Here is a 9,172-nt window from a genome sequence, read left to right as displayed (position 1 = left end):
TAATAACTATGAAACAGATACATTGTTTTAACTTGTTGCCCTACCTCAGTAACCTGATGAATATGCTGGAAACTGTCCTCCAAGTGGGTAAAAATCAGTCTTTATTATACAAGTCAAACTTTTAATGAGAATAAGTCACAGGATGAGTTTCCTTATGCTCTGGCTGTGTGCAGACCAGTCAGCTTCCTGGTGTGACTGGAACAGGGCTTGTGGTCTTTCTCAGAGTCACTTGCAGAGGTTGTCTGGGCTCAGTCTTGCCTTCCAGGTCTCAGGAACTGCAGGTTTTACATGACGGTGATGGGCCTGGATTACTTCTACCTTCATGGTAGTGGAAGTGGTCAAAATGACAGTTTGGGGTCCTTTCCACCATGGCTGTAGGGAGGCTATGTTCCAGGCCTTGATTCACACATGATCACCTGTGGAGAAGGGGTGAACTAGGGAGAGTAAGCTAATAGGGCACCTCTAACTAACCCAAACTGAAATTGTTCGTGTAATTTTTCCTAGAGCCTATCGCTGTTGCTCTAACTCAACTTCATCTCTCTCTCGAGGAGTGCCTGGGAGTCCCCACAATATGGGAGTGTATCTATGATATAATATTTTATAAGTGAAACATCCTGCTCTTTTAGAAGGGGCACATCTAATCTTAAGTAATACAATAAGGTGAGCCTGTAACCATTTTAATCCTGTTTCCTGGTACACTTTCCCTAAACTGTTTTTGATATTTCTATTCATTCACTCCACCTTTCCAGACCTCTGAGGTTGGTAGGCTGCATGAAGTTTTCATGTGATTTCTCAATACCTTCGCTGTCTTCTGCACCAAGTCAGCTATAAACACCAGCCCATTATCTGAGGTGATTCGTAAGTGAAGTGCAAATCTAGGAATAAGATCTCAAAGAAGCACATGGGTTACTCCACAAGTTTTTTCAGTTTGTGTTGGATAAGCCTCTACCCACCCAGAGTAAGTATACACAAAAACTAGTAAATACATGTTACCTCAACACTTTGATATTTCTGTGAAGTCCACCTGGAGGTCTTCAAAGGGGGCTGTTCCATAAGCTTGTATGGCAGGCAGAACAGCTGTACCCTGTCTCACATTGTGCTGCTGGCAGGTAATACATCACTGTGTCACTGTTTTGGCAAGAGCTGACAAATGTGAGATATAGAAGTACCAGCCTAACAATTTTTCAAGTGATTCTTGGCCTAGATGGGTAGTTTCATCCACAGCCAGTACAATTGTGGCTCCTAGCAACTGTGGCATGACTATTCTTCTGTTTGGTAACCAGATCTATCTCTCTTTTGCTGTTGATCCTCCTTCTGCCTGGTAGGGGGTGAATGTTGCTTTTTAAGCCTCTGAGTCATCTCTGAAATTCCCTAAAGCAACTGTGGTAGAAGTTCGTTGGTGTCCCCTGCAATGCTTAACTGTCACCATTTGGGGTTTCCACACCGCTTGTAATAATTACAAGATTTCCTACTGATGTATTATGCCCTTTCCTCCAGAGCTTCACAGTCCCTTTTCTTTATACAATTCTCCATGCATTTGGAGGGTTAAGAAGGTATACTGAGAGTCAATGTAAATGTATACAGTCTTACATTCACTGAGTTCTAAAGCCCAAATTAAAGCAATGAGCTCGGCTTCTTGGGTTGAAGCATTCTGGGGCAACAGTTTGGCCTCAATGAGAGTGTCCAGGGTTACCACTGCATATCCTGCATAGCTCTCACCTTGTGGATTGAAAAAGCTGTTCCCTTCCACTTACAGTTCCCAGTCCACTGATGCCCAAGGCTGGTCCTGGAGGTCACATCTGTTAGAGTAAACTGAGTCCAACACCTCTGCACAGTTATGCTTGACAGGCCTTCCTGATACCAGGAGCCAGGTGGTGGAGTTCAGGTTATTACAAACTTCAATGGTTATGCGGGGATTTTCACAGAGCAAGCTTTGGTACTTGGTTTGTCTAGTATTCATTAGCCAATTATCTCCTTTGGTATCCATTAAAGTCACCATAGCTTTTAGGGGCCTTTATGTTCAGATTTTGCCCAAGAGTTAGTTTATCTGCTTCTTGTGCTAGCAGAGCAGTTGCTAAGGCGCTCACACACGGGGGCCAGCATTTAGAAACCCCACCTACTTGTTTAGAGAGGTAGCCACCGGCCTTGGCCAAGGCCCCAAAGTCTGGGTCAAAACCCCAACTGCAATTTTTTGTCTCTGACACATATAGTGTAAATGGCTTCATCAGATTGGGCAGACCCCAGGGCTGGGGCTGACATGAGTTTCTTTTTTAATTTACAAAAGGCTTGCTGTTGTTGGGACAGCCATTCAAAAGGTTCTTGGTCACCCTCCTTTTTAACCCCATACAGAGTCTTGGCTAGTACTGCAAAGTCTGGAATCCACAGTCTTCAGAACCTCACAGCTCCTAAGAATTATCTCACCTTCCTTCTGATCTTAGGCTTCAATAGGCTGCAGAAGAACTGCTTTATTTGACCCCAAACTGCACTCCCCCTGCCGGATAGTGAATCCCAAGTAGCGTACCTTCTGTCTGCATATCTGAGCTGTCTTCCTGGACACCATATACCCACAGTCCTCCAGGTGCTGAAGCAGGGCATCCATCCCTCTGGCACACCCAACTCTCATGGGGTATCCCAGCAGGTCATCGATATACTCGAGCAAAATGCAGCCTAGGTCTTTGGCGGGGAACTTTGGGAGGTCTCGAGCCAGCACCTCCTTGAAGATAGTGGGGAAGTTCTTGACCCTTGGGGAAGCCAGGTCCAAGTGTAATGTGTGGTAACACCTGACCCAAGATCTTCCTACTGAAAGGCAGTTTCTGGCTCTCAGGAGATAGTTTGATGGTAAAGAAAATGTCCTTCAGATCCAGGTAGGTGAACCAGCTGTCTTCAGCTGACAATAACCCCAACAATGTGTACAGGTTAGGTACTGTTGGATGTAAAGTCACTGTAGCATCACTGATCAAGCACAAGTCCTGTACTGGCCTGCAGTCCTTGGTCCCTGGCTTGGGAACAGGCAGGAGGGGAGTGTTCCATGGAGACTGACAAGGGACTATAATTCCAAAGACTCTCAGGCATTTGAGATGAACCTGGTTACCTTGAAGAGCTTCTCTGGGGACCGGGTACTGTCTTTCCCTGACCTTCTGGGCTCCAGGTTTCACGTCTATGAGTGCAGGGACTTGGCTGACTGCCAGCCCTGAAGGATTATCTTCTGTCCACACTCTTTGCCAGCACTTAGACAGAGTTGGTTCTATCTCTTGGCCTGGCTCAATTAAGAAAAGTCTCCATTCATCCTCCCAGGGGATCATAAGGGCCATGAAGAATTACTTCCTGTCCCCTTAGGGCACAAGTATGTGGCACAAGTATGGAGCAAGCAGAAAACTTCTTTTGCCAAGACTCCTCTGGTTCTGATTATATCCATAATATTTTTGGATAAGGGGGCCACAGGTTGTTACTATAGAAAGTTCAGCACCAGTATCGACAAGAAACTCAATGTCTTTGGCCCCAACTGTCATCCTGACTGTGGGCTCACTGGGGATACCTGAACCCCATGCCCCTTAGTCCAGTAACCCTTCTGCCAGATTAAACAAGGACCCTTCTTCCTTGTTTGAGACCCTCTGGCTCAAAGCCATTTAGTTTCTCTTTTTAACTGGGGGCACTCATCTTTCCAGTATGTAAACTGGTCACACCGCAGGCATGGTCGGTCAGACTGGAGGTTTTTCCCAGGACCCCCCATCCTCGGCCCTTCAGGGGACCTCTCTAGTAGCTGCAGCTAGCAGGTCAGGTTTTTGATTGGCTTGGCACTCACTTTCCTTGCAGATTTCTCTATGGCCTGCTGCATCTCTATTCACAAACACTGGATAGACTATTTCCAATAACTGAAGTGTTCACACCCACAAACTCAGCCTGTTTCTGAAGTTGTCGTCTAATGTCTTCTGTGCTTTGACTAACTAAAGTTACGTTAATCATATGCTGATTTTCAAGGCTTTCAGGATCACAGGAAGTATACATATGATAGGCCTTACATAATCTTTCATAAAATTGTGCCAGACTCTCTACATTTCCTTGAATGACTTCAGAGACTACTTTTTAGCATTTATGGCCTTCTGAGCTCACTCCTTTAACCCTTCTAGAACTTCCCTCTATCACTTTAGACTTTCTATAACTTCCCCTTCATTTGGGTTCCACTGAGGGGCCATTTCTGGCCATTGGATCCTCACATATTCCTAGGGGTTTTGATAATTGACTGGAGCATGTTCCCCCAGTCACTTGGTTGCCTTCTGGAGCAACTTTTGCCTTTCATCTGTGTTAAGAGGTACACTAGCAGCTGGTGGTAATGGACCTAATTAGAGTTGTGGGTCTGGATAATAGTTTGGAACAAATCAATTAAAGCTTCAGGCTTTTCAGTATCAGATGTTGTTGTTGTTTTTTTGTTGTTGTTGTTGTTGTTTTTTTCCAATTTATGAGATCAGCAGTGGTACAGGGTTGATACACAAAGGCAGGCCTTTCCACCATATGCCTGATCTTGTCTACCCCAGTATACTGCTGCTCCCTCAGGGGCATCTGTATCCCAGTCTTAGGTTGTAAGCAAGCTGCCAAGGTTGGGATTTCTCCCATGGTTTCACACCCTCGCTTTTCTACTCTGGTCAGCCTAGGGATGTGTGCGTCCTGTGGAGGCACAGGTGCTGTGGGTTTAGGAGTGGAGAGTCTCTCTTCTTGGTAAGGGGAGGCATTGTCAGTTTCATTAATAGCCATGAATCTTCTGATATGGGGTTGGACAGAACTTTAGGAGCTGGTTTCCCTCGGCAGGTGGAGCGGGATTCTTCCTTGGACATATGTCCCTTTGCCACTAACACTGCGGTTGCTGCCTGTCCTCTTAACCACTGTGGAGGGTCTAAAACCAGTTGTAAACAAGTGTCTGTGTATGGGAACTGGTCCGGGTGCCTTGGCTTACAGGTTATCTTGTGCCATACCTTTGAAACAAGGGACATATCTAGGCTTCCTTCTGATGGCCAGCCCACTTCTAATGCTGGCCAGGCTATCTTACACGAAGTTCTAAGTTTCCGGGGTCTCATAGTAACTCCATAATCTCTTGTAAATCCCTTCTTGAAATTGTTATACATAGTTCCTAGTGGGGTGGGCTTATTTGTGTCTGACCCATTTTTCTCCCAGGACAACACTCACACTGCAAGAGGGAAACGGTAATGGTCATTCATTTGTCTAATTCACACTAAACCATGTAACTCAAGCCAAGTCAAAACCAAAACCAAAGTGCTGATAAAGGCATGTCATGGGTAATCAGGCCATGCTTCCACTTAAATGGAGTGGGCAAGTTTCCAAGAATGGTCTTACCCTTTTCCAGATGTCCAGACTCCAAGTTCTAGTTCCTTCCATCGTTCAGCCACTGCATCAATCCTCAGTGGGGGCCTGCCATGCACTGCCTTGGTGAGGCATCCCACTGGGGCAATTGCCCACCCAGAAGCACTATCTGGATTTGTGTGGCTCAAAATGGATGGAGTCTCCCACAGGGATGATTCTCAGGGCAGTCCTAAGCTGCCTAAGGGACTATCTCAACTTTCCACTAGTCACCTTGCTTCCCACTCAGCAAACCAACAAATTTAGCAGGACAAGCAACAGACAAAACCCTTCTGACACCAGTTTAAAGAAGGAAGCAGTTTTATTGAGCAGGAAGTATCAGCAGGCTTGTGTCTCAAAAATTGAGTGCCCTGAGAGAGAGATTCCTGTGCCTTTTAAAGGCATATGACTCTAAGTGGTCCGTGTGAAAGGGTTGCGATCAATGAAGCAAGCATGGAGTACATGTCGGAGGCTGCATGCATTGACAATCAGGACAGAACAGAACAAAACAAAAGTTTCACAGTGCATTCTCATACAATGTCTGCAAACTATAGATAATACAAGCAGTTAAGTCAGGGGTTGATTTTTAACTACCAAGCCTGAGGTGCAGTGCAGGGCTGTCTGACTGTCTATTTCATTTCTACCTTTCTGTAGCTTTTGCTTCCTCTTTCTTCTTCTGAGATAGGAGACAGTAAGAGTGGTGGTCTCTTTCCTTACAAGCTGAAATATGGGCCATGGTATGGACTGCTTGTGAATAAAGGGAATGCAGGGATGAAATCCAAAGGACCTCCTGTGTCATCTGTCTTTATTTGTTTTGCAGGTGAAGTTGAGGGACCCCACCCACATCTCACCAGATTGTATCCTCAACCTTACTTGACCTTATTTCTGCTCACACTCTGTGTCCCAGGAAAAAAATCTGAAGATGATAGATAAGTGCCCCTTCATGATGTGAAGCACAAGTTTGACTGGGAACTGAATTTGGGGGTAAATTCAAAGAGCCCTGTGGACAGGACTGCTAGAGTCTCTCCCTGGGTTGGCTGCAAGACAATGAAACACTGAGAGATGTTTGTTTTTTTGGTATGTTGTGCTACTGTTCTTTCTAGAAGGGTGGCTTTTTTTGCAGGGTTAGGTGATTTGGATGATGGAGGGTCTCAGCCCCACTCCCAATTCACTGAAGATTCATGATCTGCAGAAAAATGAAAAACACAGAGTTCCACAGCCCACACACAGCCGTAAAAACAGGCCACAAAAAGATTAGGAAACTCAACACAAAAAGTGCAGGAGTTCATTAGACACACTCCTTTAAGCAAACTCCACTTACAGGCACACACTCACACACACACCATGCAACACACACATGCAGGCATCCAACACTCACAACACTCCTACATAAACACACTTCCCCACAGCTCCTGAGGCTCTGTGGTTCTGTAGGAAGCCTCACCTAGGAGACAGCAACCCCAGGGAACACAGGCAGGCTGTACCTAGAAATCATGATGCGGTAAGATTCAAAAAGAATCACATCTACAACATATAGGCAAGACTGAGGAATCCTACAGACCCTTTTGAATCCTTAGGTATTTTGCAGTTCATTCCTGGGGCTCTACTTTCCATTTTCTCAGGTGGCTCATGTCTGCCCCTCTCCTGGGTTGATGGGACTAGCCCATGGATACCACAAAAAAGACAAATGAGAGTCCATTGCAAAGAGACAGCAAAATGGAAGGGGACCTTCTGTGTGTGTCCAGGAAGGCAATCTGACTGGACATTAAGGCCCACCTCACTATTGATGAGGACACCCTGTGTCTCTTGGCCCTGAGCATGTGCACACAAACACACACATTGCCTAAATGACATTAACATCATCACTACCTAAGTGATCTACAGATTCTATACACCCCTGTAAAAATATCAATGACTCATTCTTCATAGAAAAACAATATGAGAATCCTAAATTTGCTATGAAATGGTAAAAAATCCTGAAGACCCAGACCAATCCAGTAAAAAGCAAAAAGCTGGAAGCATCATACTACCTATCTTCACAATATATTACAAAGTTTTACATACCAAAATAGAACAGCATTGGCAGAAAAGCAGAGAGTTGAGCTTATGAAAATAGGGGCTAAATAAGAACTAAGCCACTACATTTGAAGCTCACGACCTTTCCCCAAAGAAGCAAGAATGCACAATGCAAAATCAAGTATCTTCTAAAAACTAGGTTGGGGAAAACCTGAATATCCACACAAAGGATTTTAAAAGTAGATTATTTCTCACTAAACTCCAGTGTCAGACCTGAAGTGATAAAAATACCAGAAGAAATCACAAGGAAGAAGCACCATGACGTCGGTATGGACAGTCACTCAAAGTGACTGCAAGAGCACAGTAAACACCATCAAAAATGGAGAATGGGGTCATATCAAACTAAAGTGCTTAGACACACCACAGGAAACACAATCTCCGATAATACCTAAGTAGAGGGAAGGGACATCTTACAGGATGGGAGAAATTATTGGATATATATATCTGTTACTGGTTGAATATTTCAGTACATAAGGAACTCCCGCAACTCAATAGCATGAAAACAAATGGGCTAAGGATGTGAATACTCATTTGTGAAACTTAAGACATACAGTTGCCCAGCAGACACACTAAAAAGTGCTCATCATCTGTAATCCATTGGGAAAATGCAAATCAAAACCACAATGAGATTTCATCTCACTTCAGTCAGAATGCCTATTATCTAAAAGACCAACAAAACACACACACACACACAAAAAACCCTCATTTCTGGTGAGAATGCAAAGAAAAGGAAATCCTTGCACATTTTTGGTGAGAATATAAATTAGTGTAGGCATTACAAGAAGCTTTATGTTTTTGTTTAAGTAAAAAGAGTCTTCAGAAATCTACAAGTAGAACCACCCACCATGATCCAGCAAATCAGAATACCTGGGCACACCCACAAGTACACAAATCAGTATGCTGCAGCAGTGCATGCACCCCTGCAATTATTGCTGCACTCTACAGTTTTGTTATATCCAAAATACAGAAGCAACCTGAATGTCCATCAATTGAAGAGTGAATAAAAAAATGGGGACACAAGCACAATGGAAAAACTGTGCTGCAATAACAAAGAAGGAAATCCTGCCAGTTGTGATAACACATGTGAATCTGGTGAATCTGTGCATGCCATTTTGTTAAATGATATAAGCCAGGTAATGGAAAGGTAAAGAGCACATAACCTCATTCCTATATGAAATCTAAAAAGTGACCCTCACAGAGGTAGTGACTCCAATGGTTGGGGTGGTGTTTAGTGAAGAGGGTGCACTGAGGAGATGCTGGATCAATAATACATATATCTAGCTAGAAAGGAAGAATAGGTTAAAAATATTTTCTACAGCATGCTGACTGTAACTAGTGATAACACATACTTTCTCTAAAAAATTGTAAGACAGTGTATGTCAAGTTTTATCATCACAAAAATGACAGGTATGTGAGGTCATGCATGTGTTGATTAGCTGGATGTATCCAACATATAACATATATGACCTTTTGAACATTACTCCGTAAGTTATAAATATGGATCACCTAATATGACAATTTTAAAAATAAACATACAATTTTTAAAATGCCTTAAGAAAATAAATGTTAAAAGTATTTTGTAATAAAGAACTGTTTTTCTTTCCTACCTGTATCAAAGTCTTTTTCATGACACAGGACAGAATGCAGCATCATTTGATAAGTTAAAAAATACATGTAAAAATAAAAATAAATCCAAACTTATGTGATCCATTGAAACACAAATTACAGGCCTGGAGACTACAGTCCT

Source organism: Macaca mulatta, chromosome Y (assembly GCF_049350105.2).
Source record: "Macaca mulatta isolate MMU2019108-1 chromosome Y, T2T-MMU8v2.0, whole genome shotgun sequence".
Taxonomy (NCBI): Eukaryota; Metazoa; Chordata; class Mammalia; order Primates; family Cercopithecidae; genus Macaca; species Macaca mulatta.
The sequence above is the reverse complement of the archived record's forward strand: the minus strand, read 5'-3'. Positions refer to the sequence as shown.